This window comes from Callithrix jacchus, chromosome 6 (genome assembly GCF_049354715.1).
Source record: "Callithrix jacchus isolate 240 chromosome 6, calJac240_pri, whole genome shotgun sequence".
Lineage (NCBI taxonomy): Eukaryota > Metazoa > Chordata > Mammalia > Primates > Cebidae > Callithrix > Callithrix jacchus.
The window spans coordinates 46,723,157-46,747,059 of NC_133507.1; the positions used below are offsets into that span (position 1 = coordinate 46,723,157).

General features: G+C 36.9%; 1 protein-coding gene and 1 pseudogene across 18 annotated transcripts in view; both read left to right on the forward strand.

Annotated features, from left to right (window-relative positions):
* PDE1A (phosphodiesterase 1A) overlaps positions 1-23,903 on the forward strand; it is a 531,703-nt gene that overhangs the window by 340,440 nt on the left and 167,360 nt on the right. The window lies entirely within an intron of this gene.
* LOC144576625 (dynein light chain Tctex-type protein 2B pseudogene) overlaps positions 1-23,903 on the forward strand; it is a 128,753-nt pseudogene that overhangs the window by 74,017 nt on the left and 30,833 nt on the right. The window contains exon 1 of the transcript XR_013518851.1: positions 1-23,903. This exon is cut by the window's left edge and continues 74,017 nt beyond it; it is cut by the window's right edge and continues 30,833 nt beyond it. The product of XR_013518851.1 is annotated as a dynein light chain Tctex-type protein 2B pseudogene (transcript).

Here is a 23,903-nt window from a genome sequence, read left to right on the forward strand (position 1 = left end):
GCAGGTTTGTTACACAGGTATACATGTGCCATGGTGGTTTGCTGAATCCACCTAACTGTCATCTACATTGAATATCCCTCCCCTAGCCACCCACCCCCCAGCAGGCCCAGGTTTTCCCCTCCTTGTGTTTATGTGTGCTCATCGTTCAACTCCCACTTATGAGTGAGAACATGCAATGTTTGGTTTTCTGTTCCTGTGTTAGGTTTCTGAGAATGGTGGTTTCCAGTTTCATCCATGTTCCTGCAAAGGACATGAGCTCATCCTTTTTTAATGGCAGCATAGTATTCCATGGTGTTTTTATCCATTCTGTTATTGATGGGCATTTGGGTTGGTTCCAAGTCTTTGCTATTGTAAATAGTGCTGCAATAAACATACGTGTGCATATGTCTTTATAGTAGAATGATTTATAATCCTTTGGGTATATACCCAGTAATGGAATTGCTGGGTCAAATGGTATTCCTGCTTCTACATCCTTGAGGAATTGCCACACTCTCTTCCACAATGATTGGACTAATTTACACTCCCACCAGCAGTGTAAAAGCATTCCTATTTCTCTGCATCCTCTCCAGAATCTATTGTTTCCTTTTTAATGATTGCTGTTCTAACTGGCATGAGATGGTATCTCACTGGGGTTTTGATTTGCATTTATCTAATGATCAGTGATGATGAACTTTCTTTCATATGTTTATTGGCCACACAAATGTCTTCTTTTGAGAAGTGCCTGTTCATATCCTTTGCCTACTTTTTGATGGGGTTCTTTTTTTCTGTAAATTTGTTTAAGTTATTTGTAGATTCTGGATATTAGCTCTTTGTCAGATAGATAGATTACAAAAGTTTCTCCCATCTGTAGGTTGCCTGTTCACTCTGATGATAGTTTCTTTTGCTGTGCAGAAGCTCTTTAGTTTAATTAGATCTCATTTGTCAATTGGGCTTTTGTTACTATTGCTTTTGATGTTTCAGTCATGAAGTCTTTGCCCATGCCTGTGACCTGAATGATATTGCCTAGGTTTTCTTTTAGGGTTTTTATGGTTTTAGGTCTTACATTTTAGTTTTTTATCCACCTTGAGTTAATTTTTGTATAAGATGTAAGGAAGGGATCCAGTTTTGGTTTTCTGCACATGGCTAGCCAGATACCCAACACCATTTATTAAAAAGGGAATCCATTTCCCATTGCTTGTTTTCGTCAAGTTTGTCAAAAATCAGATGGTTGTAGATGTGTGGTGTTACTTCCGAGGCCTGTGTTCCGTTCCACTGGTATGCAACTGTTTTGGTACAAGTACCATGCTGTTGTGATTACTGTAGCCTTGTAGTATAGTTTGAAGTCAGGTAGTGTGATGCCTTCAGCTTTGTTCTTTTGCTTAGGATTATCTTGGTTATATGGGCTCTGTTTTTGTTCCAAATGAAATTTAAAGTATCTTTTTTTCTTATTTTGTGAAGAAAGTCAATGGTAGCTTGATGGGGATAGCATTGAATCTATAAATTACTTTGGGCCATATGGCTATTTTCACAATATTGATTGTTTCTATCCATAAGCATGGAATGTTTTTCCATCTGTTTGTGTCTTCTCTTATTTTTGTGAGCAGTCTTTGAAGAGGTCCTTCACATCCTTTGTTAATTGTATTCCTAGGTATTTTATTCTCTTTGTAGTAATCGTGAAAGGAAATTTACTCATGATTTAGCTGTTTGTCTATTATTGGTATATAGGAATGCTTGTGATTTTTGCACATTGATTTTGCATTCTGAGACTTTGCTGAAGTTGCTTTTCAGCTTAAGGAGATTTTGGGCTGTGATGATGGGGGTTTCTAAATATACAATCATATCAACTGCAGAGATAATTTGACTTTCCCTTTTTCTATTTGAATACTTTATTTCTTTTTCTTGCCTGATTGCCCTGGCCAGAACTTCCAATACTATGTTGAATAGGAGTTGTGAGAGATGAATCCTTGTCTTGTGCTGGTTTTTGAAGTTTCCAGCTTTTTTCCATTCAGTAAGATATTAGCTGTGCATTTGTCATAAATAGCTCTTATTATTTTGAGATACATTCCATCAATATTTAGTTTATTGTGAGTTTTTAGCATGAGGGGATGTTGAATTTTAATGAAGGTCTTTTCTGCTTCTATTGAGATAATCATGTGATTTTTGTCATTGGTTCTGTTTATGTGATGGATTACACTGATAGATTTGCGTATGCTGAACCAGCCTTGCATCCCAGGGATGAAGTCGACTTGATCATAGTAGATAAGCTTTTTGATGTGCTGCTGGATTTGCTTTGCCAGTATTTTATTGAGGATTTTCACGTTGATGTTCATCATGAATATTGGCCTGAAATTTTTTTTGTTGTGTGTCTCTGCCAGGTTTTGGTATCAGGATAATGCTGGCCTCATAAAATGATTTAAGGAGGAGTCTCTGTTTTTCTATTATTTGGAATAGTTACAGAAGGAATGGTACCAGCTCCTCTTTGTACCTGTGGTAGAACTCAGCTGTGAATCTGTCTAGTCCTGGGCTATTTTTTTGGTTGGTAAGCTATTAATTACTGTCTCAATTTCAGAACTTGTTATTGGTCTATTCAGGGATTTAACTTCTTCCTGATTTAGTCTTGGGAGGGTGTATATGTTCAGGAATTTATTGATTTCCTCTAGATTTTCTAGTTTATTTGCATAGCAGTGTTTTATAGTATTCTCTGATGGTAGTTTGTATTTCTATGGTATCAGTGGTGATATCCCCTGTATCATTTTTTATTGCATCTATTTAATTCTTCTCTCTTTTCTTCTTTATTAGTCTGGCTGGTGGTCTATCTATTTTGTTAATCGTTTCAAATAACCATCTCCTGGATTCCTTGATATTTTCAAGAGATTTCGTGTCTATCTCCTTCAGTTATGCTCTGATCTTAGTTATTTCTTGTCTTCTGTTAGCTTTTGAATTTGTTTGCTCTTGATTCTCTAGTTATTTTTAATTGTCATGTTAGGTTGTTGATTTTAGATCTTTCCTGCTTTCTCCTGTGGGCATTTAGTGCTATAAATTTCCCTCTAAACACTACGTTAGCTGTGTCCCAGAGATTCTGGTACATTGTTTCTTTGTTCTGATTGGGTTCAAAGAACTTACTTATTTCTGTCTTAATTTAGTTATTTACCCAGTAGTCATTCAGAAGCAGGTTGTTTAGTTTCCATGTAGTTGTGGGGTTATGAATGAGTTTCTTAATCCTCAGTTCTAATTTTATTGCACTGTGGTCTGAGAGACTGTTTGTTAGTGTTTCCATTCTTTTACATTTGCTGAGGAGTGTTGTACTTCCAATTATGTGGTTAATTTTAAAATAAATGTGATGTGGAGCTAAGAAGAATGTATATTCTGTTTATTTTGGGTAGAGAGCAAACTCCAGCAGATGTGCAATGGAGGGGCATGGCCGTTAGAAAGAAAACTAACAAACAGAAAGGAATAGCATCAACATCAATAAAAAAGGACTTCCAGACAAAAACCCCATCCTAAGGTCACCAACATCAAAGACCAAAGGTAGATAAATTCACAAACATGAGGAAAAAACAGAACAAAAATGATGAAAATTCCAAAAACCAGAAGATCTCTTTTCCAAAGGATCACAACTCCTCACCAGCAAGGGAACAGAACTAGATGGAGAACAAAACTTGACGAATTGACAGAAGTAGGCTTTAGAAAGTGAGTAATAACAAACACCTTTGAGCTTAAGGAGCATGTTCTAACCCAATGCAAGAAAGCTAAGAACCTTGAAAAAATGTTAGAGGAATTGCTAACTAGAATAACCAGTTTGAAAAAGAACATAAATCACCTGATGTAGCTGAAAAATGTAGCAGAAGAACTTCATGAATCATATACAAGTATCATTAGCCAAATCGATCAAGCAGAAGAAAGGATATCAGAGATTGAATATCATCTTTATGAAATAAACCATGAATACAAGATTAGAGAAAAAAGAATGAAAAGGAACATACAAAGCCTCTAAGATATATGGGACTATGTTAAAAGATCAAACCTATGCTTGATTGGTGTACCTAAAAGTGATGGGGAGAATGGAATCAAGTTGGAAAACACTCTTCAGGATATTTATGCAGGAGAACTTCCCCAGTCTAGCAGTGGGGTCAACATTCAAATTCAGGATATGCAGAGAATACCACAAAAATACTCCTTGAGAAGAGCAACCCCAAGGCACATAATCGTCAGCTTCACCAAGGTTGAAATGAAGGAAAAGGATGTTAAGGGCAGCCAGAGAGAAAGGTCTTTTTATTTACAAAGGGAAGCCCATCAGACTAACAGTGGATCTCTCTGCAGAAACCCTACAAGCCAGAAGAGAGTCAGCACCAATATTAAACATTCTTTTTTTTTTCCCGAGATGGAGTTTCGCTCTTGTTACCCAGGCTGGAGTACACTGGCGCGCGATCTTGGCTCACTGCACCCTCTCCCTCCTGGGTTCAGGCAATTCTCCTGCCTCAGCCTTGTGAGTAGCTGGGATTACAGGCACGCACCACCGGGCTCAGCTAATTTTTTTGTATTTTTAGTAGAGACGGGGTTTCACCATGTTGACCCGGATGGTCTCGATCTCTTGACGTTGTGATCCACCCACCTCGGCCTCCCAAAGTGTTGGGATTACAGATTAAACATTCTTAAGGAAAAGAATTTTCAACCCAGAATTTCGTATGCAGCCAGCCAAACTAAGCTCCATAAGTGAAGGAGAAATAAAATTCTTTACAGTCAAGTAAATGCTGAGAGATTTTGTTATCACCAGGCCTGCCTTACATGAGCTCCTGAAGGAAGCACTAAATATGGAAAGGAAAAACCAGTACCAGCCATTGCAAAAACATACCAAAATGTAAGGACCATCAACACTATGAAGAAACTGCATCAACTAGGAGGCAAAATAACCAGCTAGCATCATAATGGCAGGATCAAATTCACAAGTAACAGGATTAACCTTAAATGTAAATGGCTAAATGCCCCAATTAAAAGACACAGACTGGCAAATTGGATAAAGAGTTAAGACTTGTAGGACTTTAAAAAATCTCCTTTTGTAGACAAATGAGCTAAGGCACAGAAGAGTGAAGTAATTTCTTCGGCGTCAAAATTCAAGTCCTGAAGCATGATGTTGCTAATCATCTACTCCCTAACTCTGTGATCTCAGCTAAGAGACTAAGCCTCTCTATGCCTCCATCTGCTCATCTGTAAAGAAGGACAGTGGGGATACAAAATAAATAGATATACTTCAAAGAGCTCACAGCACACTTGGTAGAGATGTTTAGTGAGCAGCTAAAAAGGTACCTCTGGAATTTAAGAGGCAAGGCGGAGCACTATGTCTAGAAAGTAGCCATTTATAGCTCCCAGTGAGACCTCCAGGAAGAACACATGGAGTGAGATTTCCTTATGGCACTGGGGAAGGGGGAAGTATTAAGAAATGAAAGTGATGCTGTAAAGGACCATGTAGGAGAGAGGTTCAAGGAACTGGAGCAGAACTGAGAAAGTAATGCTAGAGAAGCCAAGAAACTAGCCAGCAAGGCCAAAGATAACTTTTTATATTCTGAGGACTAAAATCAGATGACTATGTTTGGCAATGAGGTCATCATTGACCTTTTGAGAGATTCCTTTCTAGAACTGTAACAATGGCAGTGGGATTGCAGTGGGTTCAGAGGTAGAGAGGGCAGGAGGGGTGACAGAGGCACCATAAGCAGTCTTGTAGAACGAGACAGATACAGCCAGAGAGAAAACATCTGAGAGAAGAGCTTGTACAAAAGGGACATTTATGTGTGTTTCTTAATAATCTTTAAGGATTGGAGAAATAATGGGGAGACTGAGAAGGCTGGAGAGTGATAAAGTAAGACAGAAGAGAAAGAAGTAGGCTTATAACCCTTCTGAAAAAAAAATATGTATTACTATTATTTTTTAGATTGAGTTTTGTTCTTGTCACCCAGGCTGGAGTGCAATGGCATGATCTCTGCTCACTGCAACCTCTGCCTGCTGGGTTAAAGTGAGTCCCCTGCCTCAGCCTCTCTAGTGGCTAGGATTACAGGCTCCTGCCACCACATTCTCATCTAACCAACATGGTGAAACCCCATCTCTACTAAAAATAAAAAAAATTAGCCAGGCGTGGCATGGGTGCCTGTAATTCCAGCTACTTAGGAGTTTGATGCAGGAGAATCACTTGAGCCTGGGTGGCAGAGGTTGCAGTGAGTTGAGATCGCACCTTTACATGCCAACCTGGGCAACAAAAGTGAAGCTCCATCTCAAAATAATAATAATAATAATAATAAATAAAAATAAAGAGACATTTGAGTAGAAATCTCAAGGCAGCAAGAGATTCAACTTTATAAATATGTGGATAGAAAAAGTTTCAGCAGAAGAACAGAGAGTGCAACAACCTACAAGTGCAGAGATTATTTTGATATAGTCAAGGAACAACTAAGATGCCACTATGGCTGGAGTGGAATTTGAGAGAACAGGGAATAGGAGGTTGACAGTTTAAATTTTACAGCCATATACAGTCATCTACTATGCCTCAATGACCTTCCCTGTACTCTCAATACCCTTGTTCCATTATTTTCTATATTATTCTTCTGAAAAAGCCCAAATAATATTACACTGAACTTTCAAACAATTCACACCAGTACTTTGACAGTGTCACTGAGTAAAAACAAATCCATGCTTAATATTCTGTGTTTAAATTCACCATCTACCTCAAATATTTCTATACTGTTTCCTGGAAATCGTACCATGTTTTCCTACTGCTCCAGGCTTATCTGCTCTTTTAGAAACTATTTCACACCTGGCTAAGTCTTGGGAGGTTGTAAGTGTCCAGGAATTTATCCATTTCTTCTAGATTTACTGGTTTATATGCGTAGAATTGTTTGTAGTAATTTCTGATGGTAGTTTGTATTTCTGTGGAATTGATGGTGATATCCCCTTTATCATTTTCATTGCATCTGTTAGATTTTTCTTTCTTTTCTTCTTTATTAGTCTGGCTAGTGGTCTATCTCTTTTGTTGATCTTTTCAAAAAACCAACTCCTAGACATACTGATTTTTTGAAGGTTTTTTTGGGTGTCTCTATCTCCTTCAGTTCTGCTCTGATCTTAGTTATTTCTTGTCTTCTGCTAGCTTTTGAATTTATTTGATCTTGCCCCTCTAGATTTTTAATTTTGACAATAGAGTGTCAATTTTAGATCTTTTCTTGCTTCTCATGTGGGCATTTAGTGTTATAAATTTCCCCTTAGACACTGCTTTAAATGTGTCCCAGAGATTCTGGTTTTATCTTCGTTCTCATTGGTTTCAAAGAACATCTTTATTTCTGCCTTCATTTCATTATTTATCCAGTAGTCATTCAGGAGCAGGTTGTCCAGTTTCCATGTAGTTGTGTCGTTTTGGGTGAGTTTCTTAATCCTGAGTTCTATTTGATTGCACTGTGGTCTCAGAGACTTGTTATGATTTCCGTTCTTTTGCATATGCTGAGGAATGATTTACTTCCGATTATGTGGTCAGTTTTAAAGTAAATTCGATGTGGTGCCGAGAAGAATATATACTCTGTGGATTTGGGCTGGAGTGTTCTGGAGATGTCTGTTAAGTATGCATGGCCCAGATCTGCGTTCAAGTCCTGATATCCTTGTTAATTTTCTGTCTCGTTGGTCTGTCTAATATTGACAGTGGAGTGTTAAAGTTTCCCATTATTATTGTGTGGGAGTGTAAGACTCTTTGAAGGTTGTTAAGAATTTGCTTTATGTATCTGGGTGCTCCTGTGTTGGGTGCATAGTTATTTAGGATAGTTAGCTCTTCTTCTTGCATTGATCCTTTTACCATTATGTAATGCCTTCTTTATCTCTTTTGATCTTTGTTGGTTTAAAGTCCGTTTTGTCAGAGACTAGGATTGCAATCCTTGTTTTTTTTTTTTCTCTCCATTTGCTTGGTAAATCTTCCTCCATCCCTTTATTTTGACTCTATGTGTGTCTTTGCACATGAGATGGATCTCCTGAATACAGCACATGATGGATCTCAACATTTTATCTAACTGGCCAGTCTGTGTCTTTTGATTGGGGCATTTAGCCCATTTACATTTAAGTTTAAAATTCTTATGTGTGAATTTGATTCTGCCGTTTTGATGCTAGCTGATTATTTTGCTCGTTAGTTGATGCAGTTTCTTCACTGTGTTGATGGTCTTTACCATTTGGTATGTTTTTGCAGTGGCTGGTACTGGTTGTTACTTTCTAAGTTGAATCCCTGAATAGACCAATAACAAGAGCTGAAGTTGAGGCAGCAATTAATATCCTACCAACCAAAAAAAGTCCTTAATAGATGGGTTCACAGCAGAATTTTACCAGACATACAAAGAGGAGCTGCTACCAATCCTTCTGAAACTATTCTAAACAATACAAAAAGAGGGAATCCTCTCTAATTCATGTTATGAGACCAACATCATCCTGATACCAAAACCTGGCAGAGACACAACTAAAAAAGAAAATTTCAGGCCAATATCCATGATGAACATCAATGCAAAAATCTTCAATAAAATACTGGCACACCAAATGTAACAACACATCAAAAAGTGTATCCATCATGATCAAATAGGCTTCATTCTGGGGATGCAAGCCTGGTTCAACGTATGCAAATATATAAATGTGATCCATCATGTAAACAGAACCAAAGACAAAAACCACATGATTATCTCAATAGATGCAGAAAAGGCCTTCGATAAAATTCAACAGCACTTTATGCTAAAAACTCTCAATAAACTAGGTATTGATGGAACATATCTCAAAATAATAAAAGCTATTTGTGACAAACCCACAGCCAATATCATACTGAATGGGCAAAAACTGGAAGCATCCCCTTTGAAAACTGGCACTAGACAATTGTGCCTTCTCTCACCATTCCTATTCAACATAGTATTGGAAGTTTTAGCCAGAGCAATCAGTCAAGAAAAAGAAAAAAGATTATTCAGTTAGGAAAAGAGGAGGTCAAAATGTCTCTATTTGCAGATGACATGATTGTATATTTAGAGGACCCCATCATCTAAGACCAAAAGCTCCTTAAGATAATAAACAACTTCAGCAAAGTCTCAGGATAAAATATCAATGTGCAAAAATCACAAGCATTCCTATACATCAATAACAGAGAGCCAAATCATGAACAAACTCCCATTCACAACTGCCACAAATAGAATAAAATACCTAGGAATGCAACTAACAAAGGATGTGAAGGACCTCTTCAAGGAGAACTACAAACCACTACTCAGGGAAATAAGAGAAGACACAAACAGATGGAAAAGCATTTCATGCTCCTGGATAGGAAGAATCAATATTGTGAAAATGGCCATAATGCCCAAAGTAATTTGTAGATTCAATGCTATCCCCATCAGGCTACCATTGACCTTCTTCACAGAACTGGAAAAGATCACCTTAAACTTCATATGGAACCAAAAAGAGCCTGCATAGCTAAGACAAGCCTAAGCAAAAAGAACAAAGCTGAAGGCATCACACTTCAAACTATATTACAAGGCTACAGTAATCAAAACAGCATGATACTGATACCAAAACAGAGATATAGACCAATGAAACAGGACAGAGGCCTCAGAAGTAATGCCACACATCTACAACCATCTGATCTTTGACAAACCAGACAAAAACAATCAATGGAGAAAAGATTCCCTGTTTAATAAATGGTGTTGGGAAAACTGGCTCACCATTTGCAGAAAGCAGAAACTGGACCCCTTCCTTACACCTTATACAAAAATTAACTCCAGATGGATTAAAGGTTTAAACATAATATCTAACATCATAAAAACCCTAGAAGAAAACCTAGGTAATACAATTCAGAACATAGTCATAGCCAAGAACTTCATGACCAAAACACCAAAAGCAATGGCAACAAAAGCCAAAATAGACAAATGGGATCTAATTAAACTGAAGAGCTTCTGTGCAGCAAAGGAAATGATCATTAGAGTGAACTGGCAACCAACAGAGTGGGAAAAAATTTTTTGCAATCTACCCATCTGACAAAGAGCTAATATCCAGAATCTACAAAGAACTAAAACGAAGTTACAAGTAAAAAACAAACAACCCATCAAAACATGGGCTAAGGATATGAACAGATGCTTTTCAAAAGAAGACATTTATGCAGCCAACAAACATATGAAAAAATGCTCATCATCACTAGTGATTAGTGACATGCAAATCAAAACCACATTGAGATACCACCTCATGCCAGTTAGAATGGGTATCATTAAAAAATCTGGAGACAACAGGTGCTGGAGAGGATGTGGAGAAATAGGAACACTTGTACAATGTTGGTGGGAGTGTAAATTAGTTCAACCATCGTGGAAGACACTGTGGTGATTCCTCAAGGATCTAGAAATAGAAATAATATTGACCCAGAAATCCCATTACTGGGCATATACCCAGAGGATTGTAAATCATTCTATTATAAAGACTCATGCATACATATGTTCTTCGAGGCACTATTACAATACCAAAGACCTGGATCCAATGCAAATGCCCACCAATGATAGAGTGAATAAAGAAAACATGGCACATATACACCATAGAATACTGTGCAGCCATAAAAAAGGATGAATTCATGCCCTTTGCAGGGACATGGATGAAGCTGGAAACCATCATTCTCATCAAGCTGACACAAGAACAGAAGACCAAATACTGCATGCTATCACTCATAGGTGGGTGTAGAACAATTAGAACATATGAACACAGGGAGGGAAACATCACACACTGGGGTCTGTTGGGGGGTGTGGGACTAGGGGAGGGGTAGCGGGGGTGGGGAGATTGGGTAGGGATAACAATGGGAGAAATACCTAATTAGGTGACAGGGGGATGGAAACAGCAAACCACCATAGCATGTGTATACCTATGTAACAAACCTGCAAGATCTGTAATGTACCCCAGACTTTAAAGTATAATAAAAAAAAGAGAGAAAAAAAGAAACCATTTCACATCTTCTTGATCTCTGCCCTGTCATTCTTGAATGTAGTTTTTGTGACTTTGCTTCTTTTTTTCACTGAAAGAATAAAAGCAATCATAAGAGAAATTGAGACATTTCCTGCACATCTGCCTGCCTAACTGCACCTATATTTGCATATTCTACCTTCTTTCCTATAAACATAGAAGAGCCTGTGTGTTAAAGCCATGGCTTCTACTTAGGCACCAAATAGCATTCCTTCTCACCTTCTCACTTTATTCCTGACATCGGTCCCTTTCTTCACTTCATCAGTTTGTCCTATTGGATTTGTGCTTTCAACAAAGAAACATGTTTTTATCTTTTATATTTAGAAAACATCCCTCCTCAACCCACATTTCTCCCATCTTTCTCCCCACTCTTCATCATCTGGAAGAAAGTTCTAATGTGTTGACTGCAGGTGCATTCTCTACTTCGTCTTCCTCCATACTTCTCAAACCCGCCGAAATCAGGCTTTTTCCCTGTGTCTCTAGTCAATCTTCAGTGACATTGTGTTGTTAAACCCAGTGGTCACAGGTCAGTCTGCTTATAAAAACTATTAGCAGCATTAGAGATGATGAAATACGCCCTGATTTTAAAATAATTTCTTCACTTAGTTCTACTCTCACCTCACTCATTGGCCACTCCATTTCAGTAACTTCTGTTGGTTCTTCCTCATCTCCTTGCCATTAAAATTTGAAGTAATTTTAAAAACCTCTGCCCCAGCCATGCTGACTTCATTACTTTTCCTCAAACACTCAAGCATATTTCTATCACAGGTTTTAATTGGCTTCTGAAAATAAATTTCTCTCTGCTTGGAATGGTCTTCCTCAGACATCCACATTACTTACATCTTCTTTCAGTCAATTCTCTACTCCAGTATCACATGATCACTTTTTCCAATACGCTTTGCCTCACTCCTTCCAAACAGTCACTCCTTCTCTCCTTTACACTGATTAATTTTTCCCCAGCGTTGATCACCGTCTGACATTACATATTTACTCATTTGCCTATTTTCTGTCTTCCTTCAAAGAAATGTCAGCTCTATTAAAACAGGAACTTTGTTTTATAGTCCATAGTGTCCCCAGACCTAGAATAGTTCTTAGTCATGCTAGACATTCAAAAATTATTTGTTGAATGAATGAGAGATAATGAACCAATTTAGCATCACAGGTATCTCTGTTGAGATGTTTACTCAAAGTAGTCTGCAAACTTTTTGAGCACAGAAATATCTTGTTTACATTACAAATAAATAAGAGCCTTAGCATATGCTTTTAAATGTGGAATAATTAAAAGACTTAATCGCCAATATTCAGAGAAAGATAAAGTGTGTGCTTCCCTCCAGTCTCAGATGCTAATCCACACGTGGACTTTTTTCTTAAGGGCTTCTAACTCACTCTTACAAAGTAAATGCAGGGATGGTCTTTTTTATAAATTATTATTGTGGTAAAATAACATAAAATTTACCATTCGTAAGCATACAATTCTGTGGTATCACTTACATTCACAGTGTTGTACAACCATCACCCCATCCATCTCCAGAACTTTCATCATTTCAAACTGAAACTCTGTACCCATTAAACAGTAATTCACCATTCTCTGTAAACCACTTTTCTACTTTCTGTTTCTGTGAATTTGAATGTTCTAGGTATCTCATGTATGATTCTAAGAATCATAGTGTTCATCTTTTTTGCATCTGGTTTATTTTACATAGCATACTATTTTCAAGGTTTATCTATGCTGTAACATGTACCAGAATTTCTTTGCTTTTTAAGGGTGATTAATATTTCCTTGTATGCGTATGTCATACTTTGTTTGCCAACTATTTCATCAATGGACATTTGAATTGTTTCCCCATTTGGTTGTTATGAGTAATGGTATTATAAACATTAGTCTACAAATATCTGTTTGAGTCCCTGCATTCAATCCTTGTGAGTAGATATGGTTCCACTATTTTGTATTCTCACCAGGAATGCACAAGTGTTCCAATTTCTCTGCAGTTTTGCTAACACTTGCTTTCCGTTCTTTTTAAAAAATGTATATGTATATTTTAAATATATATATGCACTAGTCATCCTAATTGGTGTGAACTGATATCTGATTGTGGTTTTGATTTGCATTTTTCTAGTGATTATTGATGCTAACTATCTTCTCATGTGTTCACTGGCCATTTATATAGCTTTGGAGAAATGTGTATTTAATATTCAAGCCCCTTTGCCCATTAAATTTTTTTTTTTTTTGAGACAGAGTCTCACTCTGTTGCCCAGGCTGGAGTCCAGTGGCGTGATCTTAGCTCACTGCCACCTCCACCTTCCAGGTTCAAGCAGTTTTTCTGCCTCAGCCCCCTGAGTACCTGGGACTACAGGCGCACACCACCACACCTGGCTAATTGTTTGTATTTAAGTAGAGATGGGGTTTCATCATGTTGCTCAAGCTGGTTGCGAACTCCTGACCTCAGGCAATTCACCTGCCTCGGCCTCCCAAAGTGCTGAGCAACTGCGCTCAGCTGGGTTTTTATTTTGATGTTTTTGAGTTGCAGAAATTCTTTTTTTAATGTATTTTGGATCTTAGTCTCTTATTAGACATGATTTACAAAAATTTTCTTCCATTCTTTGAGTTGTCTTTTTACTCTTTGGATAGTCTCCTTTGATGTACAAGTTTTAAGTTGTAATGAACTCAATTTTTCCATGTTTTCATTACCTATATTTTTAATTATTAATATCTAATAATTTATTGCCAAATCTGATATTATAGAGCTTTTCCCTTATGTCTTCTTCTAAGATTTCTTGTAGCTTTAGCTCTTATGTTAAATCTTTGATCCATTTTTAGTTAATTTTTGCATATGTTGTATGGTAAGGGCACATATGCTTTTAGTCACATTTAGTGTTATAGGTTGACATAGTATCTATGTAACTTTAAATTAATTACTAACCAACAAGTGCATATTTTCCATTACTCTCATATTTGAGACTTATATCTTCCTATTTCTAATTACTCAGCATGGCCTGAACTTATTACCATTTTTGCTCCTGTTGACTGGTCAAATGTACATTTGTACCCTGGGATTTTAGCCATGATGCCTTAATAAGATAAGAAAATAGCAGTAAATTCAAAGTCAAAATCTTGGATTGAATCCCAGAAATAACTAGTTCCATGACCCTGAGCAAATCATTGAAACTTTCTGAGCTGCAGGAGTAATAGTATCTACCTCAGAATTTGTTGTGATAACCTTTGTGAAAGCGACTGGCACGTAATAAAACTTAAATGTTTCCTGAACTTATTGCTCAAGACTGAAGCACTGATTTTTTTTCTGAGTGACTACTTTCAGTGGACTTGGTTTTGCACTGAGGGCAGTCAACCATACAGTGGGTAAAAGATCAACCATACAGTGGGTAAACCATCTATGCTGGGGGAACAAAAAAAGAATAAGTTCCAAGAGATGGCATAAAGGAGTACAGATGTGGGATAACGTGCTACAAAATGTACCCATAAAACAGTGATTTTATTTTCTTGTAGGTTTGGGGCAATATGTGAAACCTCAAGTGAAAAGTAACATAACAAGTTTGACGTCAAATGTAGATTATGCTTGGTACTAGGTAGAAAACCTAAATTTTTCAGATTCCATAGAAGGTCTCTGATTTTCATCTGTTTTTAATTTTCTCATATACAGGTAATTATGACAACTAAGTTACTATGTTTTGGAATCCCCTAAACTTAGGCATTAAGATGATTTTATGCACATCATTTTCATATTTAGCAGAATTTCCAAAATGGAAATTTTAGTGGATTAAGTGATGTAGCCAAGATTCTTGTGAGGGAATTGTGATTGAATAGATTCTGCTCCCTCTTCTCTAATCACTGAGATATAGAACGCTTAGTTCAATATCCCTCCTCAAAACTGAAATAATACTTCTTTTCCTATCTCCCTCACAGTAATACATTGAGGTTCATGTGAAATGAAGCATATAAACTTATAATGAATATTTTTTTCCAGGCATCTTGCTAGGAAATGAACAGTAAAAATTAATAGCACCACCAATATTTATGGGTCTGTCTTTCACTCTCCTATGGTTCTTAAAACATAAATGTCTTCCCTAGTAGTGTGGTGAGTCTCTGATTGATTCCCTGGCCCAGTAAGAAAATCTACGCTATAACTGAAAAGGCCTGCACAGCCCTACTGCAATGCCAGGCCCTACAGCTGTGCCCAGGATGGTGTGGCCACACACTGACACACTGGCCTGCTTTGCCATTAGCTCTCTCGAGACATATTCTTTATCAGGAGAACAGGACAGGAAAAAAAACCCACCTCCATGATTCAATTACCTCCCACTGGATCCCTCCCATGACACCTGGGAATTATGGGAGATACAATTAAAGATGAGATTTGGATGGGGACAAAGCCAAACTATGTCCGCTTCTAATAGTCTGGAATCTGAAGTCTGGAGTTGGTTCTGTGGTTTACTATGTGCCCAACATCATATTAAGAAATTTCCACACAATATTTCAATCCTGGTGATGTAGATTCTTCTCTTATCTCTTTTTATAAAAGAGAAGACAGAGATTTAGAAAGAAAAAATAATATGCCCAAGATCACACAGCTTCTAAGTGGCAGAGGCGGAATTAAAAATGCAGCGCGACTTTGGAGCTCTTATTTCCAATGATTAGGGACGGAACAGCAGACTGTCCTTCTAAAGGTAATTACCTTGAAATTAAATCCAGAGTAAAACATCAGTTTCTAGAACCCTAGAATGGTGAAGCTGGAAGAGAAATTAAAATAATATCTAGCCTGGTGGTTTATAAGTTGGTTTCTAGTCATGAAATTTTTCTCTTAAATAAAAACGTTACTTGGAAGCTTCAAGCTATAAAACATGCAAATTTAGAGAGCTGTATGAGGAAAGAAGGGGCAATGGGAAGCTTTGTACAACTCTCAGCTTGAGACACTCTCTAGGTGAGTGTCAAAGAAGCCTTCTTGATTTAAGTCTTAAAGGAATAATTTGCAAAACTGTAAAGGCCAAGATCTTTATTCCATCAATGAAAAAACAGGTGTTCAGCAATGTAATTAAAATGAAAGAATCATTTTACTGTTTGTCAAAGTAATAGACTCCCTTCTTTGTGGCTTCTCTCTCTCATCTTTGATTTATCCATACCAAAATACTATATTTTTGTTCTTTTCATTAATTGTTGAAACTCATTGTTAACAGTGCCTGATACTTTATAAAAACAAAAAAAAGCTAAAATTTTGGAAGGAAAGGTAACTTTTCATAGCTACAGGTTGATTTGTAACTAATCATCAGACTTGTTCTAACATAAATTGCCTTGGGGAGAACTTGTAAACTATTAAAAACGAAACACCATGTCCCTTCACAGAGAAATAAGCAAGAACTAGAGAAGTATGCCAACTGAAACTACAGGAGAGCTAGAAAATTCTGGCTGTGAGCCCATGAACTGGAATTCAGTCAGAGGGCACCAGTAAATATTCTTTCTGGAAAATGCCATTACTCCTGCTTTTAATGATCATCTTGGTTTTAGGTCTCATGCAACATGCAAAACATCTATATGCTTTAAATAAATAGTCACTCACAAGTCATTAGCAGTTATTTGCCCTAAATGTTATTTTTTTCCTTTTTGTTGATAGCAGAGTTATGTTCTTTAAGCATTTTATTAGAACCTATTGCATGAGATTGAATGTATAAATAGATACATTAGTAAATAATGTAATTAATGATTACATATTGTATTCCACTAATGAAATAGGACAAAATATTTTGCAAAATATTTCATTTGCATAATAGCTTACATGTGGGATATTTTTGGTTTAGGGTGTACCGTGGAAATCAGATCTCATGGAGACAAAGGAGTCAAAAAATAAGTAACAGTGAATTTGCTATTATAAACCATCAAGATCTTCTGTCAAATGACATGTGTAAATTTATATTAATCATAGGTCTTTTGTAACTAGCCGATTGAAAATTGTTCAACTGAAGTTAGCTAAGAACATTGGAAAAGTAATTTATTGCTAAAATTAACAGCTAACTTTTAAAATGCTGGTTGTATTGAGTCCTGAAAAGAATGAATTCAAAGCAAATACCTACTTACTGCAAATATCTACTTACATAACAAAGATAAACACAAATTTTATTCAAAAATGTTTTTACAGTTCCAGATAATATTGTTTCTTATTTTTGCTTGGATTTATGCTATAATTTTAAAATTTTGTCAATTTAAAAATATTATTTTTTGAGCCCATGTGAAATTTTATTTTTCTCTCAAGTTTTCTTCTGCAAATTTCCTTTTGGTCAGTGTGGCCTACACAGAAATGGAGCCCTTATATTCCAGCACCTCATAGAGAATCTGGCAGGTTACACCAGCTGTCTGCTGAATGAGTGCATACGTGCTCTGATAATTATCCCTGTATCCACTCAAATAACCTACAAAACCAACTGTCTGTGTTCTTGGGTCACACGATAAAAGGAAATGGATGGTATCTTCCTATATTGAGCTTATGTTGTCACTAATATTAGTGTCAATAACTAGCCTCATGCATTTCTTAGAATATTCATTAATTAAACAGTTACTGTATTTGTCTAGTCTTGACTATGAGCCAATGCAACTTGTGCAACTTCCAGCTGGCCCTTATTTTATAGGTCCTGGTGAATGAAAGGCACTGAGTATAGGTGACATAGGGTCTACCAGCCTTCAAATCCACCAGAGAATGCAGACCACTGGCAGAGTCTATACTATTCTAAACAACAATAAAATGTGAAAATGGAAAACTGCTTCTTAATTTGTCATAGTCTTATAATCCAGTAGAGACTGAATATTCAGAATATTATACTCTAACTCTGAAGAAAATAATCCCATTACATGCAAATGAAATAATGTGTATTATCTTTATTTACTTTGTCACACCAATTTTTGTGTTTCTTGATGAGTTGCTGTGCTTGTCAGTGGGAGCTGAAGTCATTCTGGCAGCTTCTAAAGAACAGCTGTATAGATATGGATGAGTCAGCTAGGAAAAGTGCTTGCTTAAATATACTTCTTACTTCTATTGTCATTTTGAGACCTCAGAAAATACGTTTGGGGAAAATTACCTCTTAACTTGCAACAGGATTAGATGAAGTCTACATAGCATCACTCCTTTAATGCATATCATGCTAATTGTTCAAGCAAAGTCACTTCCATTTAGAAGTGTAGGAGTAAATAAAGATACAACTACTGCTAAATATGAATAGATTTAAGATAGAAAATTAAGGGCAGACCACAATGAGCATTGTTTAGTTTTCAATTAACTTAAGCCCAGAAAACAAAAGGTTAAACTGGGATTTAGATTTTTAAAAAAATTTTAAATCTCTTTTGTTCACTCGAAGTTTTATCACCCATGTCACGGTTGTTGGTTTAATAACATTAATAAAAACCTGATAGAACATGTTTAGGTTATGTAAAAATAGGTGTTATTAGTTTTTTTCCTAACTCTGTATAATTCCATTGAGAATTTGAGTCAGTATATCCTCTTACAGCAATCAAAAAGAATTATTTTATCCTGATATAAGAGGCATATTGCACAATTTCTTTTTTCAGCAAAGCAAAAATTATCAGTGGGAAAATCAATACATGATGAAAAATAATCATGCATTTTCAAAACATGAAGACATGAAAGGTAAAATGAGAGAGGGGGTGATGAAAAGAAAATCTTCATTTTCCAAGGCAGTTCTCAACACATTTTTATAAACATAGGAAGAATGACTAAGAAAAGAGGATAATGAGTAATTCATGCTGAGAATACTAAGACATATTGAAATAAATGTGGGCTGAACAAAGTCTTCTTAAAGGTTATAAAAAAGAAAGGAATAAAGAAGAGATCATATCATACAGACTGAAGTTGGGGGTGACTCTAGAACAAATTAGGGCTGCTAGTGTTCTGCAAAATGTTAGAAGCCACAGAATATTATCATGTTGCTGCAAAAGTATTCCTTTCCTCCTGGAGTCTCCATGGCACTGAAGTGAGAATTTGGCAGCAGCTGTGATCCTGTGGGTGAAGTTCTTTTCATATGGGCCTCAAGATTGTCATATGGGCCTCAAGAAGAAGTGCTCCAGGGAGAGTGTGGAACCAGCATTTAATTTTCAGTAAAAGAGCCTTAGCACCTCATAACAATGCTATCTGTGAAAGCTGTTCTTGATTACATGGACTTACGTATATAACGTTGTCAGTCTTTCTAAATGAAGGATATTGAAAATAACAAATGGCAGGAATCATTTCTCGATATGAAGCATTAGGACTTGTGAGGCCAGGGAATAACATGATGTGGGGCAGTGATTTTCAGTAGGGGACAGCTGGGGTAATAGGATGTGTATAGCTTGAAATACATCATTGAAATTGCAATTTTATATTTGGAAATTTAAAATATAATTTGATTTGTATAACAAATTATAGGGATTGAAATTCTTGGCTGATGAGAATGCAGATTATAGTGATCTATACTGAGGGGACATATTAAATCAGCTAAAAGTGTAAGGCTGACATTTTCATGTTTGTGAAAGCAGAGAAAGGTTTTTAATGTTTGAGAAACTGGTTTATTTAAAAGGAAATATGTATTATAGCCAGAAAATTCTGTATTTGAATATCAGCCTGGCTAGTTGTACAGCTGGGGCCCCTGATTTGTACTCCCTAAGTCTTATTTTATTGATCCATAAATTGGGAATAATCATGTTTGCAAAGAGTTGGACAATCATATCTGTACAATAAGATGTTTAAGTATAAATATAATAATGTTTAAAGCATCAGGCATATGAATTTGCCAAAAAGTAATTTATTTTCACCCCCGTCTACCTATTCCTTTCTCCTAACTCTTCCTCACCTCTTTCTAGCTTTCTCATGTCTATTTATTTTCCCACCCAGAATGTAAGCATACTCAAGAATCAATTAAAAACTAAAAAGAGAACAACCATCATTTTTCAGAGGTCCCTGCCCCATTATGACACTGACTGTCTCCTGATAGACTGGATAAGAAAATGTGGCACATATACACCACGGAATACTATGCAGCCATAAAAAAGGATGAGTTCATATCCTTTGCAGGGACATGGATGAAACTGGAAACCATCATTCTCAGCAAACTGACACAAGAACAGTAAAACAAACACCGCATGTTCTCATGCGTAAGTGGGTGTTGAACAATGAGAACACATGGACACAGGGAGGTGAACATCCCACACCAGGGCCTGGGGATTGGGGGACTAGGGGAGGAATAGCAGGGTGTGGGGGGATTGGGGAGGGATAGCATTAGGAGAAATGCCTAATGTAGATGACGGGGTGATGGATGCAGCAAACCACCACCATGGCACGTGTATACCTATGTAACAAATCTGCATGATCTGCACATGTACCCCAGAACTTAAAGTATAATAAATAAATTTTAAAAAATTTCTGGTTTACATTCATTATCTCTTCTTTCTCATAGTGCAGTTAAGCCTCCACCCTTTGCAACTGGGTTTGATCTTCATCCGCCCCACAGAAGCTGGTCTCACTGAGGTCCCAATTTTTTTGGTTGCCAAATGTAATCAGTTTTCCAGATTTTTCTGTGGACCTAATCTTCAGGATCACTGGTGCTATAATTATTCTTATTCATTCTTCCTTGATGTTTTGTCCCTCAGCTTCCTCTCTGCCATTTTCTTATTCTCTTCTTACAGAGTTCATCTTTTCCTGCCTTCCTTTTACATATTGTCATTTTTATGGTTCCATCTTTACCATATTTTCCTTCTGTCTTTATCACTTCTCCTGAAGACATTAGTCCACACCAATAGCTTTACCTACTATTTATTACTATACATGTGACTGTGAATAACCTGCTTCAAAATTACTTAGGGATACTTAAAGATGTGCATATTCGGGGCTTGACCCCAGACCTTCCTCTGTCCCATATTCTAATGAATTCCAAGTCGATGTCATCATCTTAAATCTCTTTCCTGAGTGCCAGAACTAAGTGCCCTACTTTCTACTGGGCAAGTTCTCTTGCATGTTCCATAAGTATCACAAGTTTAGAGTGCCTAGAATTGGATCCATCATTTCCCTCAGCTCAGCCTACTCCTTCCTCTCCCATAACCACTATCATGGTGATGCTCACTAATCCCACACTTGCCTAAACCCAAGCACCTCTCTCTGTTACTGCCACAACCCATTAGTCATTAAGTTCCCCTCTCCACCCTTCCTGCCTTCTTATGTTTCTCACTTGGATAACAAAATATCCTCCAAGTTTCCTGTTGGATTCCCGTCAACCCTTAAATTTATCCTTCACAATACTGCAAGACTGCAGGAGTGCTACTGCAGGAGTGCTATTCCATGCTTTAAATCAGTCACTGACTTTCCCACAGTCCTCTGTATTAATTCCAACCTTCTTAATGGTACAGATGGTCCCTGCATGCTGTCCAGGATCATCAGCTGCCACAGAGTCCCTTGCCTCTAATAATTGGCAGTTTGCTGAAGGTTTCCTGCTCTTGCACGCCTTCGGGCTTTCGGACATATTATGTATGCCTCTGCTTTTCCTTGTTGCAGCACTCATCATCTTATACAATGATTGTCTTGTACTTGCCTGTCTGCATTTCTAGTCTGTAAAAATGAGAACTGCATGTTTCATTGTAGAATTTGCCACAGCATGCATACTACTTGGTGCATAGTAAGTGTTCAACATATATTTGTTAATGTAATGGCTGTAGTCCTTTAAGGTGGATGATCGTAGCATTGAGTGGAGAGAATGATACTATTCAGAATGTTCTAGCTCAGTTAATCATAGTTTTACCAAATAGTTCTCTGAGTCTAAAAAAAAGTTTATGAGAAATGTTACAAGAGCATCTGTTTTCTTAAAAAATTAAGCAAAAATATTTGAAACTCTGGAGTTACATATCATTCCAAGTGTCATAAGGTATAAATGCATGTGAATGCTAACATCTGGCTTGTGTGAAAACATGTTTAAGTGTGTGTATTAAGATAAGTAAACTTGTCTAAACTCCAAATCAGAATGTATTATTTGGAAGCAAGATGAAGCCAAAACACAAGCCTTTAAACCTAAACATAGGCTGGTCAGAGGAAAAACAATGAAAATATGATCATCCTTCAAGTCTTACAAAAGGATCTAAGAAATTTTTCACTCTTTTTAATGAGTGTGTCAATCCAACAGCTATTTGGCAGATTTTCTTTACTTAATACTAAACCAGCACGTATCCGCATAAGACAAATGTCCATGATTTTCCCTTTATTTTCAAAAATTAATTATACCCAACTTATACAATTTTTAAAATGCTTTCATATATTCAGAGTGTGCAGTCTGTATAACACTTAATGAAAAAAAGTACAACATACAATATCTATTATCATGCAGTTTTATAAAGAGAAAAAAATTTAAAAATAAACTCTTTATTCTTGGTTCTTAGAATATCCTCTCTTCAATCCCAAACCAAAAGTGAAAATGCCAACAATATTTTTACAAATATTTTAGTTATTAACAAAACTGACATTGCAAGTCCATTCTTAACACTATGAGCTTAGTAGAATGTGAAGTACTTTAGATTAGAATTCAAAAGACCCATCCTTATCTGGGCCATTTACCAAACATATGGTCTGGGGCAGATCACTTATTTCCTTTGAATCTCAGCTTACAATTCTGTAAAATAATGATAATAATTCCTGCTTGCTTACTTAACATTTACTTAATCAAATGAGAAAAATATGTAAAAGATCTTTGTTAAAGTTTAAACATATAAATTAATACATCAGTATCACGCACTGCAACTTTATAAAACGTTACACTCTTTCAAAGTTTCACCACATAAATTACCTAATTTTTATGTTAAAGTCCTCTGTTACCCTACTGACACCAGGACTGCTCAGACACCAGGATGTCTCCTCTGAGTTCGCAAACAACTTCCAGATTCTTCTGATTTCTTACTGCTTGGTCATTTTTTATTGCTTCTAAAGCCACTTGTGAACAGAGCTTTGCCAGACTCCTATCATCAGTGTCCCCAGTGGAAACCATGATGTGTTTGCCGGGAGATGCTCTTTCTTGGTGCTCCTAACACTGCAAACACTTTAAGGGCAAAATGTATATTGAATTTCCCAGATCCTCTCTGCCGAAACCCCATAGTGGTCCTTGAAACTGTGGGAAGAACGTTTCTCTCCCCTGCTCTGTGCTAAACTTAATTGTCTGGGCACTAAAGCATCCTACATGTGCCTCAGTGTCCCAGAAAGTCCCTCATGAAAATAGATATCCCAGCTAGGTAATCTTTTTTTCTAATAGAGACAGTTCTTGAAGCTGCACATGGGGACCATTAGCTGACACAGATGCAACTTGTGCTTTTTTTCTTTAAGTTCTGGAGTACATGTGCAGAATGTGCAGGTTTGTTACGTAGTTATACAAGTGCCATGATGGTTTGCTGCATCCATCAGCTCTTCATCTACATTAGGAATTTCTCCTAATGCTATCCTCCCCTAATCCTCCATCCCCTGATGGGCCCCGGTGTGTGATGTTCCCCTCCCTGCGTCCATATGTTTTCATTGTTCAGCTCCTACTTATAAGTGAGAACATGCGGTGTTTGGTTTTCTGTTCTCATGTTAGTTTGTTGAGAATGATGGTTTCCAGCTTCATCCATGTCCCTGCAAAGGTCGCAACTTGTGCTTTATATGCTCATAATGCCAACTCCTCTTCACAGGGAGGAAGCCCAGGAGTAACTCTTCTCTTTTCATTCAAAACATGTAAAATAAACTGGTGTGGCTTCCTTGAATGAATGATCAGGCATTGCTTTCTTTTCTTTTTGCTATAGAATTTAACTTTTAATTATATGCATTCTTTTTAATTTATTTACTAATATTTGTCTCCTACGTTTCTAGAAGTAAGCTCTGAGACAGAAACTGTGTCAATGTTGCCATTATCATAGTTTCAGTACTTGGCACATAGTAGGTGGT